The following is a 15,647-nucleotide window of genomic DNA, read 5'->3' on the forward strand; positions in this document are numbered from 1 at the left end:
GCAAAATGATGCAATTGACATATGTGGATCCTAATTAGGAATTTTAGCTATTTCCAAAACCAAATGAGCCTTTAAAGAATTCACAACAGCCACACTCATCCGTTAACAAGTCTCATTTGTCTTCAGTGCACTGGAAAAAAACTTGAGCAGAGTTCACCCTTTCCAATTTCATTGCGTAGCTGGAGAGAGAATTATCTTTCTGGAGCTGGAAATGGTCTCCCACCCCCGCCACTGTTTGCTGCCAAACAGCGGCAACATTTTTTATCCAGAGATCTCAAGGTACTTTACAAGGGGAAGGCAACGTTGGGAAACTGAGGCAGAGTTGAAGCAACTTGCCCATGGTCACAGTAGACACAGAAGAACCTGGGGTCTAGTTTCAGCTCCTAGACCAGTATCTCCCCTTTCCCCCCCCCACCCTTAGGCCATGCTGTCTAAAACATCTCAGGCCCAGTTTGTATTTATTTTTACAGCTGTTCATGGGTAATGGCTTTGGTCAGCCAGGTGTGGAATATTCAAAAAACATTTAGCAACCCAGATCACCTTCTCCGGGCTGTCCATTCTGCCTCAGGAGTGGGCAGAAACCAAAGTCTCTCACTCAATATCCTGAAAAGAACCTTGAGACACATTTGCTTTAAGTACTGAGAAGCCAGAACTCTCAGTGCACTGGGGCTAATGATGTAAACACATCTGTAGACAGCAGCGTCTGCATTAAGAGCTTCAGATTGAATGCCACGTCCCCTGCCCTTTCTGTAGAAATGATTTCAGAACAGAGTGACTGAAGCATTATGAAATGCCTAAAGGCCGACAGAATCTGCAGAAAAACTAATCAGGGATGGCAGATTTAGAAAGATATTTCAAACCTCCATCTAATTAGAAATATCTTTGTGCCCGAGGACTGGTTCCCCAGCCTAGCCGTTTATGAAATACGCATTATTCTTATACAAGAGAAGTGGCAGGTCTGTTTGTCAACAAGATCTCAGGCAAGGAGGGATAGCTCAGTGGTTTGAGCAATGGCTTGCTAAACCCAGGGTTGTGAGTTCAATCCTTGAGGGGGCCATTTAGGGATCTGGGGCAAAAATTGGGGATTGGTCCTGCTTTGAGCAGGGGGTTGGACTAAATGACCTCCTGAGGTCCCTTCCAACCCTGATATTCTATGATTCTATGATTCTAAGAGCATAGCAATACTCCTAGGCTACGTATTAACCCTCAAAGCTAGAACTCCACTTCTCACTTACGTGCTTGTTTCAAAAGAGGTCCGAGTTCTGAAAAGAAAACTCCCACTCTGCAGACACAAGAGTTTTATTCTGCAAACACCTGTAGTACCAGTATGGTTCAGTGGGGAGCACTAGATCATCCTAGGACAAAACCATGGATTCAATTTCAACCAAGGCTATTTATGCAGCACCACTGATGCTTTACAGATTGGTCATACGTGATCTCTGCCCTAGAGATCCTCAGGTACTAAGGTGACTGGCATGAGGCAAAAACCTAGACAATGGAGAAAACTTACAACAGAAGATCAGATCTCTGGTCTTTCTGAAACAGCTCTGCAGGATAGAAGATACATTAAGAGCATTTTCCAAGGAGAGAGGCTGATAATCCACATCACCCAGCTAATGCTGTTCCCTCACTAAATGAGTCCTAATGCCCTTGTCTACTAAGCAGCACTTAATTTACTACTTATGCTTTCCATCCACAGATCCCAAAGCACTTTGGGAATGCTTTCCATCCACAGAACCCAAAGCACTTTGGGAAGGCAAGTCCATGTCTCCCCAAAGCCACACAACAAGCACGTAAGATAGTGAAGAAGAGAAGTCCAATGACATATGTGGATCCTAATTAGGAATTTTAGCTTTTTCCAAAACCAAAATCATCATGTATGACTGCTGACTACTTGCACCCTTCGCTACCACAGCTTATTTCTTACTGCAAAGCACTTTCAGATACTCAGAGAATGAGAAGGATCATACAAAACCTAATTCTATTCCAGCTACCAGCTTACATGCCTAACCTGAAACATTTCCCCAGCACTTTCAGATTCCAAAATTAATGTGATATTCAACTGAAGTTTGACAAGCTAATTAGACCAGGCAAGCTCATACCTGAAAACATTTACATCTTTAGATGAGATCAGTAAAACAGTCAGAACCAGGACTTGCAGCTACCTGCAATGTGCTTTTTGGTTATACGTTACACCAGGGTCAGGAAGGAGCAATCACTACAGCAAAGCGGAGCAGACTTTTTTAAATTTGTCAGTGAAGAAAGCATCTCCCTTTGCGAGAACACAAACATTAGTTTCTGTAGAATACCTCTCAGCCATTACTGTCAAGAAATGGTAAGGAAACCCAATCTAGCCAAGCCAGATCTTTGCTATTTGCCAGGGAAGCTTCCCCAATAGGACTTACCATGACCCGCTAATGTGTTAAACTAGGACCTGGCCTCGTCCATACTGGGATTTTCACCCATGTTTGATGACATTAGGTAACATGTTAAAACACTCCTCTTTTCCTAGTGTGGACGTTGCTTAAAGGATCAACAAGCAACTCATTCCCTCTTCACTGTGACCCTGCCACACTTGTTTTATTCCACATCCCAAAGGTTCCAAGTTCCCGAAATATTTTGCGCTTTGTTTTGGCGACTGCCACTATGCAACTACACCCCCTTTTAAAGCTGCTTCAGTCAGGTTTTGAGATTCCTTTGCCAGTTTTTCTACATGCAGATACAATACTCCTGCTACCCCATATAATCATCTCCTCCAACTGCTCCTCTGAACCACCTGCTGTGTGTGTCACAATGGATGGGGGAAAAAGAAAAGGAGTACTTGTGGCACCTTAGAGACTAACAAATTTATCTGAGAATAAGCTTTCGTGAGCTACAGCTCACTTCATCGGATGCATGCAGTGGAAAATACAGTGGGGAGATTTATATACACAGAGAACATGAAACAATGGGTGTTACCATACACACTGTAACAAGAGTGATGGTAACACCCATTGTTTCATGTTCTCTGTGTATATAAATCTCCCCACTGTATTTTCCACTGCATGCATCCGATAGAGAGTTGTAGCTCACGAAAACTTATGTTCAAATAAATTTGTTAGTCTCTAAGGTGCCACAAGTACTTCTTTTCTTTTTGCGGATACAGACTAACAAGGCTGCTACTCTGAAACCTGTCATAAGACAAGTTCTATTTCCAGTCCTGCCACCTCTTGGGCATCTCACAGCACTCTGCTTTTGGGCTTGTCTTGGGGAGAAAGTTGCACCAGATTAATTTAAAGGGTGGGAGTTAAGCTGATTTTGTTACACCACCAACCCCTCCATAGACACACTTGGTTTAAGAGCGAGTTCTTTTGGTTTGGCTGACCTCAATTAAGAATAGGTTGAAGTGCAACAGAAACAAACTGATGCAAACAACTGTGTGGACACTTAAATCTGTGCAACTTTTTTTTTTTTTAAATGTAGAAAAGACATCAGTTTCCCTATCTACCACAGGGGGATGAAAGTACTTGCCTTCCTTTGTGGAGTGCTTTAAGAGCTCTGATAAAAGTGCTATGGAAGACCAAGTGTTTTCTGAAACTGATCCAGAGCTAAAGTGTAAAAAGCCAAATCCTACACAGCACAAGAACAACACAGGCTTAGAGATAAACTTTAGAAGCAACAGGACCAAACTCAAAGTTGGAAAAGCCTCACAATCATTAAAACCTTACTGACCCCAGCTCCTGAACCTGATCATGGATTTATAGGGGGAAGCCAGCTAACGCAATTAGTACTGTACTGGTCATTATCAAGGATAAATATTGCCTGGGACTAGAGGGGAAGTTGTTCAAGGTCTGCAACTATAAGGAAGGAGAATCAGCCTCAGAGGTGGTAGAAGCAACTGACCTTCCCAACTGGAAGCTAGGCACTGGGGAAGTTGTAACATGAGAGACAGCTGTAACCTCTCAACAGTGTGAAGTGACCATGGATTCAAGGTGATGTTCAACTTACTCCAAGTATTCCCCAAAAAGATGCTCTTGTGCATCTGGAAATGCAGCTCTGCACCAGCAGGATTGGTCATCCAAGACACGATGCTATAAATGGAGTTTCCACTCCCCTCAGTTCTGAAGGAAGAGCCTTTTTCCTCAGCTGTGCAGAATTGCTCATTGCTGGGGAGACTCCTCCGAGAAAGACATGGTGTTGCTTTAGTGGGCTTATGACATAGGTTACTTTGGAGAGATGTCGTCATGTTTAAAACGTCTGTTTTTAAATCCTTTACAGTTTTACACCACTACCCTGCTGGGGGGAGGGGGGTAGATGAGGTTAGAGAGCTCTTCAGAACTATGACTGCAACACTTAAAACTCTCCCCACTTCACCACTGGTGTGGCCCAGGCCTGCAGTGACTCTGGGGGCTTCCAATACCCTGTTCTCATGTGCAGGCAGAGCTAGTCTGTTCTTCCTGACACCATGGCACCAACCCCCACACCCAGCAAATTGCCAAGTTAAGTTTTCAATAGTCACACAGCCCACCTTCTGGAGGACTGCTGGTTGAAAGCATGGAGAGGTTAAGCACTAGTCTTGTCAATCCTGACTGCATGTTTAGGGTATCTCTATGCAACCCATGGAAGCAAGCCATCCAGCTTGGGTCAGCAAACTTGGGAAGGGGGTCGGCTTCAGAGCCTGAGCTGCAATTTCAAAGCGCTGTCTACACAGCTATTCTTGGAGCGCTGCATGAGACCCACTAGCCTACGTCCCTCACTTCCGGTTCCCGTCCCTGTCCCCACCCCTCAGGCTGGGAGGCTTGCTGCAAGGGCTGTGTAGAGACACTCTCAGACTAGTTTATTTTGATAGCCCTGTTTGAAAGAAACTGACTTGGGGAGGATACAGCCATGACTCATGGGTTGCTGAGACAACAGAAGATAAAAATCTATTGTTCTAAAGTGGCTGCAGCACAGTGGTTGTTTTGCATGGACTCTCTGGCAAGCCTGAGAGAGGGAGGTTACTGGGACCCACTTTTGCATTCCTATAGCTTAACAGCCAAACCCACTTAAACCAAATTTGCAGTAAAATGGGTATTTCCATGACATTTTATGGAACCCTTCCAAGCTGATGAATAGTTACAGATTTAGGATGTACAAAGACAGTTTAATTGGGTATTCTGTACTTTTATAGCCTACTTCAATAAACATTAACAAAGGACATGAAATGGACCTTTAAACCTCTCCAAATCCATTATCAGAGAATGAACGCATCTATTGGAGTGTTTTGCCTCTATTACAAACAGCAGGGACTTTGGTCAAGTGACAGGGACCTCCATGGCCGGGCCAACCCCATTTAGGAACACAGCTGGAAAGCAGGTTTCAGAGTAGCAGCCGTGTTAGTCTGTATTCGCAAAAAGAAAAGGAGGACTTGTGGCACCTTAGAGACTAACAAATTTATTAGAGCATAAGCTTTCGTGAGCTACAGCTCACTTCATCGGATGCATTTGGTGGAAAAAACAGAGGAGAGATTTATATACACACACACAGAGAACATGAAACAATGGGTTTATCATACACACTATAAGGAGAGTGATCACTTAAGATAAGCCATCACCAACAGCAGGGGGGGGAAAGGAGGAAAACCTTTCATGGTGACAAGCAGGTAGGCTAATTCCAGCAGTTAACAAGAATATCAGAGGAACAGTGGGGGGTGGGGTGGGAGGGAGAAATACCATGGGGAAATAGTTTTACTTTGTGTAATGACTCATCCATTCCCAGTCTCTATTCAAGCCTAAATTAATTGTATCCAGTTTGCAAATTAATTCCAATTCAGCAGTCTCTCCTTGGAGTCTGTTTTTGAAGCTTTTTTGTTGAAGTATAGCCACTCTTAGGTCTGTGATCGAGTGACCAGAGAGATTGAAGTGTTCTCCAACTGGTTTTTGAATGTTATAATTCTTGACGTCTGATTTGTGTCCATTCATTCTTTTACGTAGAGACTGTCCAGTTTGGCCAATGTACATGGCAGAGGGGCATTGCTGGCACATGATGGCATATATCACATTGGTAGATGCGCAGGTGAAGGAGCCTCTGATAGTGTGGCTGATGTGATTAGGCCCTATGATGGTATCCCCTGAATAGATATGTGGACACAGTTGGCAACGGGCTTTGTTGCAAGGATAGGTTCCTGGGTTAGTGGTTCTGTTGTGTGGTGTGTGGTTGCTGGTGAGTATTTGCTTCAGATTGGGGGGCTGTCTGTAAGCAAGGACTGGTCTGTCTCCCAAGATCTGAGAGAGCGATGGCTCGTCCTTCAAGATAGGTTGTAGATCCTTGATGATGCGTTGGAGAGGTTTTAGTTGGGGGCTGAAGGTGATGGCTAGTGGCGTTCTGTTGTTTTCTTTGTTGGGCCTGTCCTGTAGTAGGTGACTTCTGGGTACTCTTCTGGCTCTGTCAATCTGTTTCTTCACTTCAGCAGGTGGGTATTGTAGTTGTAGGAATGCATGATAGAGATCTTGTAGGTGTTTGTCTCTGTCTGAGGGGTTGGAGCAAATGCGGTTATATCGTAGCGCTTGGCTGTAGACAATGGATCGAGTGGTATGATCTGGATGAAAGCTAGAGGCATGTAGGTAGGAATAGCGGTCAGGAGGTTTCCGATATAGGGTGGTGTTTATGTGACCATCGCTTATTAGCACCGTAGTGTCCAGGAAGTGGATCTCTTGTGTGGACTGGTCCAGGCTGAGGTTGATGGTGGGATGGAAATTGTTGAAATCATGGTGGAATTCCTCAAGAGCTTCTTTTCCATGGGTCCAGCTGGAAAGCAGAGGCTCCATCCAATCACCAAAAAAAAAGACTGTTGCTTTTAAATCCCCCTGGAAATTCTCACAACTCTTAACACCCATGGGAACAGAGAGCTAGAGATTCTCCAATCTCAAACGGACAGGTGAGTGAAAGTGCCCAGATGGCTACTTGGTGTTGGCACTTCCTCACTCCAGTATTTCATCAACACTCAGAGGTGGAGAAAAAGTCTGGACAAAGGTGCTGCTGGAGACAGACTTCTTTTTTTGGTTCATTACAGCAGAGTCAGACTATAACAAGGCCATTTACGCGCTCAGAGTTACCGACTCCAATGGTAAAAGAACCAAACAGCATCATTGCAGGGTTCTGAACTTTACCTCTAAGCTGGGATATGGGGCTTTCATTAACAGGTGGAAGGACCGTGTGTGCTATGGCTTCACCACTCTAGGTGAACAAGTAGCACAAATACCAGAGAAGCAGGGTGCCAGCTGCTCCAGGGCACAGTGGTGGGTTTGCTGGATCTACACAACCTGCTCTTAACACTGCAGTGCAGGAATTAGCTAGAAGTAGAAGCACTATGGAGTCTTCATAACTTAAGCAAAGGTTTTGTTTCAAGGAAGATCTTATGTGTGCACATAGACAAAACTACTTCAGCTTTAGCATCAATGCCTCTAGAAGAAGGGAAGGATTTCAGAGAAAGATGGTGCAGAGAAACAATGAATAGCTTCATTCAACTGCATGTGGAAGGGATCTACTGTTGGCAGGGGATGGAAAAGTCAATACTTGGCAACGCCCGTCTAGGTGCAGAGATCCACCCGTTCCAGCAGTTGACAGGAGAGTACCTTTGTTTTGTGGTTAGAAAGGCAGGAGAAATGGAGGGACAGATTTGACTTGCTACAGGTCCAAGTATTTGAATAGGAAAGGGTCACGCATTTCCCAGAGGGCCTGCTACTTCTTGGGGCACACGCCAGAAGAACTCAAGAGCTCGTGGGCATCTGTAGCTACTACAAGGTGTCAGGGGAACTCCAATTTGCAAACAAGCGCTTGCTTGTGGGAGTTTCAAGGGGATTCCAGTACAGAAGAACACATGTGAATAGGATCATGCCTTTAACATCTCCTTCCAGCTTCTCCTTAGTCCCTCTGCCCTTCTTTAACCTCCCCGGCCCAGTCCTGCTTTTCCAGCCCCAGTACTGGTGCACCTGGGAATAAGACACACTGGCTTGATGAAGCTCTTACAGTGCTCCAGAAAAGGCGGCTGAGCATCAGTATCCCCATTTTGCAGATGTGGTAACAGACACAGGGGAAGAAGTGACTCACCCAAGGTCACATGGAAGGTCTATATTGGAACTGAGAACAGAATCCAGGAGTCACCACCCTACCCTCTGGAGCTCACTCGATCTCTGCAAGAACACATCTACTTTAATCAGGCGCACAAGCAGGTGCAGCGTGGGCAAGACACAAATCTGCTACTTCACATCTAAAACTGACATTCTTTGCTTTTTAACTGAGACTGGAAGAGCCAGAGTTGTTAATGCTTGACTTGAAAGTCACCCTGAATGCACTAACACCTGATCCATGAGCTCAGAGTATTCACTGACGTCACCCCCAACATATTTTTAGAGACCCATGGAGCTAAAACACAAGTGGGCACTTTGTTTCCCTTCAGGCAGAGATCAGCATGACTCATTTCAGAAGGTTCCCAAGACACAGCCCCAGCAATTGAACACACTTAAATGCCTCCTCTCCTCTTTCAAAACTCACAATCCTGCCATCCACCCCAGTGAAGGAATATGCTGTTCTGCCTGCTGGGAATACACCCCAGGTGAACACTGCCCTCCCTGAGAATTCAGAACATGGATGCTGAGATCCTGGAAATAAATAGCACATTCTCAGCACTGCCAGTCTCCATACTGAGAAATTTATTGGCCTAGAAGAAAAGAGCAACTTTAAATACTCTGCAGAATGCTGGGACACTGGCCGATTTCAGAACATTTGGTATTATTGTGAAAAGATGATGTTTTTATTTCTTTTGCTCTTCCCAAACTTTTAATTTTTACCCAAGAAAACCACAAGCACAAGAAGTTTCATCTTTCACATGCATCTTGTATTTTTTGCAGTTTGGTTCTAAGCAGGCTTTGCTACAACATTCACTGAGAATAGAGGGTTTAAATCAATGGTACAGCATCACACCTACTTCAAGATTCCCACCACCCACCACTTTTTCCATGCCAGATGCTAGGACAGTTTTCTGCACTGGGGTGGATATCAGACCAGAACAGAAAGTGCAAAGACACAATGCTTTGTGTTTAGTTACTTCACACCAACAGAATAGTCTGAGGCCAGGTCTACATGCAAAAGTTAAGTCCACTAAGCTACGTCACTCAGGTGTGAAAAATTCACATCCCTGAGAAATGCAGGTAAACCAGCCTAACCCCTCATGTAGACAGTTCTAAGTAGAGGGAAAAATTCCTCCAACAACCTAGCCCGCCTCTCCGGGAGGTGGATTAAATAATTTTATTACGATGATGTTGAAGTAAAAACAAAACGGTACAGAGTTTAAGCATAGAAGTTTCTGGTTATCAGGGAATAAGGTACAGATTATAACATGGATGGGAGAACCCCTCCTGTTGCTGTAGTGAGTCCTCACACTGAGGAACTACAGCAGCGCAAATGTAGCATTTCATAGATACTAAGGTCAGAAGGGACCATTCTGATCATCTAGTCCGACCTCCTGCACAGCGCAGGCCACAGAATGTCACCCACCCACTCCTATGAAAAACCTCACCCATGTCTGAGCTATTGAAGTCCTTAAATCATGGTTCAAAACTTCAAGGAGCAGAGAAGCCTCCCTTCAGTCAACCATGCCCCATGCTACAGAGGAAGGCAAAAAAACCTCCAGGGCCTCTCCAATCTGCCCTGGAGGAAAATTCCTTCCCGACCCCAAATATGGCAATCAGCTAAACCCTGAGCACATGGGCAAGATTCACCAGCCAGATACCCAGGAAAGAATTTTCTATAGTAAATCAGATCCCATCCATCTAATATCCATATTTCGAGAGCAGAAAAGCCCTCAGACTTTTACAATGCACAATCAGGTCTATATTCTGTTATGGACAGCACCAAGCACCGCTGCCTGACTCCCCTTCACGCAGCTCTCGCTATATTTACCATATAATTAAATATGCACCCTCACCCCTGAGAGCAAAGTACATCAGGGCATTTACAAATACATGTTCATACCGATTTTGTGGCAGCAATTTTCTACTGAGATTCTCTTTCCAGGTTCCTTATACAAGAGCTTTTTTTTCCCAGGCAATTCCCAGCAACACCTTGGCATTTTCCTTTCATCTTTGCTGCAAACCTAATTAATTAAGCTAATTATTTAGTAATGCAATTAGAACACCCTCTCCACTACCAGTGCCAGGGTTCCCCCAAAGCCCAGCAGCATGGCAGACTAAACATACTTGTAATTTTACCCCATGGATTCCTTCCTTTTGCAGACTCATCTCCTCCATTTTTACCTTCAACTCACATATGAGGTTTGAGTAAAAAGAAAAGGAGTACCGGTGGCACCTTAGAGACTAACAAATTTATTAGAGCATAAGCTTTCGTGAGCTACAGCTCACTTCATCGGATGCATTTGGTGGAAAAAAAATGGCGATGAAGTGAGCTGTAGCTCACGAAAGCTTATGCTCTAATAAATTTGTTAGTCTCTAAGGTGCCACCGGTACTCCTTTTCTTTTTGCGAATACAGACTAACACGGCTGCTACTCTGAAACATGAGGTTTGAGTGTATTCCTTCACTCCTTACTATCACACTCAAAGTCCTGGATACTTCCATACTCAATACTAACTCCCTCTCACTTAAGAACAGTTCTGGTAATAAGATGAGAACACACAAGATTTGGGGCTCTAAAGTTACTTTACTCCAACATGCTGCAAAGTATAATGAAAAGGCTCAAGCTCTTATAAATAGGGCCCTACCAAATTCACAGCCATGAAAAACGTGTCACAGACCATGAAATCTGGTCTCCCCTGTGAAACCAGGCTATGGGGGGGGGGGGCTACTGTATTTCTACCCTTAATTCTGTGCTGCTGCTGCTGCTGGCAGCAGCACTGCCTTCAGAACTGGGCTCCCAGTCAGAAGCTGCTACTGTCTGGCCACCCAGCTCTGAAGGCAGCACAGAAGTAAGGGTGATAATATCGCAAAAAAAACAAAAACAAAAAAAACCCCACAATCCTCCAATAATAGCCTTGTGACCTCCTTTTGGGTTGGGACCCCCAGTTTGAGAAACGCTACCTTAAGGGCTTTACATGTTTATATTTTTTTTTTTTAATACATAGCCATGCTTGACAACACCATGAAACGTAAGATTTAAATCTCTGAAACCATGGATTTTAAAAGTGACCATGAAATTTACCAAAACGGACAGTGAATTTGATAGGGACCTATTTATAAGGTCCCAAACTCAGCTTTAAAGGGTGTGACATAGGCTGTGCAGTCACTGTACTGCAGAGATCAAGCATGCATGTGCTCTGAAAACCAACAAGGGACACTGAGGCTATGTGCACACCAAGGAGACTAGACCAGCACAGCCACACAGCATAGACAGGCTTCTTGAAGGAGTTTTGCTGTCAGTGGAGGGCCACCTCCTCCCGGAACTACTTCCATCAACATTGCTGTACAGTATGATCCACACTGGGGTGTGGTTTTTTCAGGCCCCAACCCGCATAGATATGCCAATAGAATTTTCAAGTGTAGGCCAAGCCTACCTAGCCAACTGCATGGCAAACAATTTTAACTTGCAATCTAGGTGTCAACTTGCTTGCAAATCAAGCCTCTACCACTACAAGCCATGTGACTACAGGGGACTCCAATCAGGCAATTTCATTGGAGAGAGTCAACACTGTTCACTTGTACAGGATCTTCCTTCCAAAGACCTCAAAGCACTGGGAGCCAAATGCCCAAACCCTGCCTGCACCAGTTTTTGCGTTTTGCAAGAAACACCACATCAGTCACAGACTAACTGCATGTGAATCAAGAAAGCATGTTTGATCATTTTATAACAAATACAGCAATCTCAGAAAGCGAATATGTCAAACACCGATAAGCAGCCACACTGCAACTTCATCCTGAAAACTGGTTGTACTAGATCCACTGCACTGTCAATTATACAGAGGGACAATTTTAAGTGCACGTTGCTCATGCCTCAAAGAAATTGCCATCTTATGTTAGCATATGGAGAGCTGAGTCTGAACGCTGTCTCGTCCTCCCTCCCATAACAATCAGGGGAGCAGTGATTGTACTCTCCCCGAAGGCCAGGCAAGGAGACAATTTTCAAACTTGCTCCCAAGGAATCGACAGCCACAGCAAGACTCGAGCAAGCAAACAGGAAAACCCCATTATGAGCTTTAAAAAAAAAAAAAAAGTATAATTTCAAGGACCAGTTGAAGTGGATTTGCAGAACATCTTGCTCGGTGATTTTTGTAATCTGGCATTCAAGACTACATCAAGCTGCTTTGCCTGTTACCAAGATTTCCTGAATTATAAAACAGCTCATGAAGCCTGAAAACCCAAGACAACTCCAGTTAACACCACTTGCCTTCAATAAGCAGCAGGCTTCCTTTTCGGTTTCATGCACAGTACAGATTTCTGGAGCCACCGCACGGTGCAAAGCAGAACCAAGGCGTCTCATTCTCCAGATTCCAACAGGATCTAATTTCTCCTTGCAAAACAACTTCTCCCTGAACGTTTAGCAGCAACCCTGCCACCCTGACGCTCCAGCCAAGGCAACGGCAAACGATACCCTGAGCGCGCTCCGGAATCTCGGCGTCCAATTAAGGCCGCGCCTACAAGTCCTTGGCCTTCGGCGATTACCGGGCTTGATCGCGAGCGACCTCAGGGCTGCTTAAATGCCTGCGAGAGCGGTCACGCTTCGTTCCGGCGAGGGACCGAGCCCCCCTCGCACGCCGGCGAACGGACCGCGGGCCAGCGGCCACAGAAACCGGCCTGGCGGGTCCGCCCCCGCCCAGACCGGGCCCCCCGCAGCGCCCCCGCTCGCACCAACTTTGCTCGTGCGCCGCTTGGCTCGTGCCAGACCCCAGACAAACCGGCACGACCCCGCGCGCGCGCCGAACCCCCCTCCCCCCCCCCCGCGCGCGCGCCCTGCCCGGAGCCCCGGGAACGGGGAGACCCCCCACCCCGCGGGCGCTGCCCGCCCGGACACGAGCCGCTCCGAGGGCCGGAGGGAAGCGAGCCGGGGCGGCCCGAGGCTCGGAGCCGGGACCGCTGCGCCCCCCCCCCCCGGCGACGCTGACCCGGGAGTGGCGCCGCCCTGAGCCCCTCACCCCTGTGGGGGGGGAGGTTCCCCCCTCAGACTCCCCATTCCGCTCCCGGGCACGCGGAGCCCCCCGCCGCCTCAGCCCGCCCGCGCGCGCGCGAGCCCTCACCTGCGCGCGCTGCCCTGCTCCCGCCTGGCACTGGCGGCCGCCCCGCTCGCACCCAGCGAACAAAAGGCGGGTGGGGCAGAGCCCGCAGCCCAGCCCCGCCCCCTCCCCCACGGTCCCCATGGACACAGGCACCGCCCGCTCATCGCCGCCCGTTCATTGGCCCGCTCGCCCGTCTCTCACGCCGGCAGGGGCGGGGTCTCCGCCGCCACCTGGCTCGCTTGACCGCCTCCCCATTGGCCGCCTGCCGAGGGGAGGGCGGCCGGGCACGCGGGGCCGGAAGCGGATTGGCGCTTTGTTTGGGAGCTGGGAGGCGATTGGACGTCGGGGATGGCGGTCACGGCGCGGAAGGCGGGGGAGGGTGTGTCTCTAAGGCAAGTGGGGCGGGGCCCACCTGGATGAGGTCATGCAGGTGAGGGAGGGGCTCGAGGCTAGGAGGGAGGAGCCTGCGAAAGGGGAGGGGGCGGGGGGAGTCTGGCAGGGGGAAGCCGGGGGCAGGGGCGGGCGGAGTCTGGCGCGGGCGGGGGGAAGCTGGGGTGGGGGGCAGGGGGCATCTGGGAGGGGCGGGGGCGGGGGCGGGGGGAGTCTGGCGGGGTCGATGGGAAGCCGGGATGGGGGGCGGGGGGAGTCTGGCAGGGGCGGGGGGAAGCCAGGGTGGGGGGCAGGGGGAGTCGGGCGGGGGGAAGCCGGGGGCGGTGGGAAGCCGGGATGGGGGGCGGGGGGAGTCTGGCAGGGGCGGGGGGAAGCCAGGGTGGGGGGCAGGGGGAGTCGGGCGGGGGGAAGCCGGGGGCGGTGGGAAGCCAGGATGGGGGGCAGGGGGAGTCTGGCAGGGGCGGGGGGAAGCCGGGGGCGGTGGGAAGCCGGGATGGGGGGCGGGGGGAGTCTGGCAGGGGCGGGGGGGAAGCCAGGGTGGGGGGCAGGGGGAGTCAGGCGGGGAGAAGCCAGGGGCGGTGGGAAGCCAGGGTGGGGGGCAGGGGGAGTCTGGGCTAGAAGCTGGGACCTGTTCAGTCCCCTAAGAACTCTTTGCAGTTCATCCCTGTGCACCTTCAGGCAGCTCCCCAGAGCAGTCCCATCCCCCTCCAGGTAGCCCCCACAGACAGCAACCCTATTGTCCCCATAATCCCCCCAAACACATACAGAAGCCCCATTTCCCCTCTCCCCGCAAGATGGCCACTGCCATAACACCCCACATCTCCTTTCAGGCTGAGGCACGGGCCACTTAATAACCACGTGGGTCACAAAGCTCCAAGCGCGGGGGGATGCGTGTGCGGGGGAGACACAGGCCGTGCCTAAACTAGGACTTGGAGATGGAGCTCACAGTGGACAGCAGCCACGGCTCCCTCATGGGTGGCTGCGAATGGTTTAGCTGTTTGAGCGCAACGGGCCCTGCCATGTTCAATGACCTCATGCTCAACCAACTCCCTTGGCAGGATCCAGTTCAAAACTGCCTTCGTTATTCTGCAACGCCTCTATGCACTAGCTCCGGCCAAGCTTGACGACTTTCTTGGCTCCCTTCTCTTCATGTAGCACTGCTTTCCCTTCTAGCCCTAAATTCCCAACACAATCTCCTAATCCGTATGCAAGAGCCTTCTCCTCTGCCTTTCCTCCTGCCTGCACCAGCCTCCTTGTGTCACTCCATTTCTCTCCTGATTCCTGTGAAAACATTTGTTTCTCCCTTGCATTCCCTGCAGCACAGCGCAAACCCAGACAGGAACAACTGTGCAACCAATTTGACAGAGGAGAAATTGAAACGGAGTCACTTTTCTACTCCAGAGTCCCGGGGTCGGCAAGAATGATATTTCCTCCAATGATCAGAAATGACAGAAGACTTCCCATTAAAAAGCAATGAGGAGAACCTGTGCCTGGCCTGCAGGGAAAGGAGCAAGTTGATAGGAATAGCATCTCACAGTTTAACACTCTGCCACCACCAGCAATGTTGACAAATGGACAGAAGATAAACTCCAGCAGCTTCCAAATGCTTGCTAAAGGGACCAGGGACCCAGAGCTGAGGCTTCTACCTCAATCACTCTTCAATAACCCTTTGTCTGGCTTGAAACACTGATAAAGTATCTTGAATTTGAAATATCTCGGGACTTGGATTCTTTACCTCTTTGAAGTGTTTGCAGAGATACCATGTGTCTGAAAGCCTCTATAGCTGTGGTTCCCAAACTTTAACAGCCCGCGAACCCCTTTAACTAAATTATGAAATCTCATGAACCCCCTCCTAAAAATTAATATTTCCTGGGATTTAAGTTTAAATTTTCTCCACACTCCACAGGGCTCCTGCTGCTGGACCCCATTGACCGCCCCAACTGCCCGGCCCCGCTCCCACTGGGGCTCTGGCTGCCAGGCCCACGTAGAGCGCTGGGGTTCAGGCTGCTGGCTCCCCTGCTCACAAATATACACACATTATATATAACTAGCCCTATATACAGCTAATGGGACCATCA

General features: G+C 48.5%; 1 protein-coding gene across 4 annotated transcripts in view; it reads right to left on the reverse strand.

The window, feature by feature from the left end:
• Nucleotides 1–13,311, reverse strand: part of LOC119848937 (junction plakoglobin) — a 53,235-nt gene extending 39,924 nt beyond the window's left edge. For 2 of the 4 annotated variants that reach the window (XR_006277342.1, XM_038385363.1), the window contains exon 1: nucleotides 13,201–13,311. The gene's annotated coding sequence lies outside the window, so the exon portion shown is untranslated. Of the gene's footprint in view, nucleotides 1–12,353; nucleotides 12,874–13,200 lie in introns of those variants that run through there. The other 2 variants (XR_006277340.1, XM_038385364.1) reach the window with 2 other exon arrangements.
• Between the last annotated feature and the right edge of the window lie 2,336 nt (nucleotides 13,312–15,647).

Source organism: Dermochelys coriacea, chromosome 27 (assembly GCF_009764565.3).
Source record: "Dermochelys coriacea isolate rDerCor1 chromosome 27, rDerCor1.pri.v4, whole genome shotgun sequence".
Taxonomy (NCBI): Eukaryota; Metazoa; Chordata; order Testudines; family Dermochelyidae; genus Dermochelys; species Dermochelys coriacea.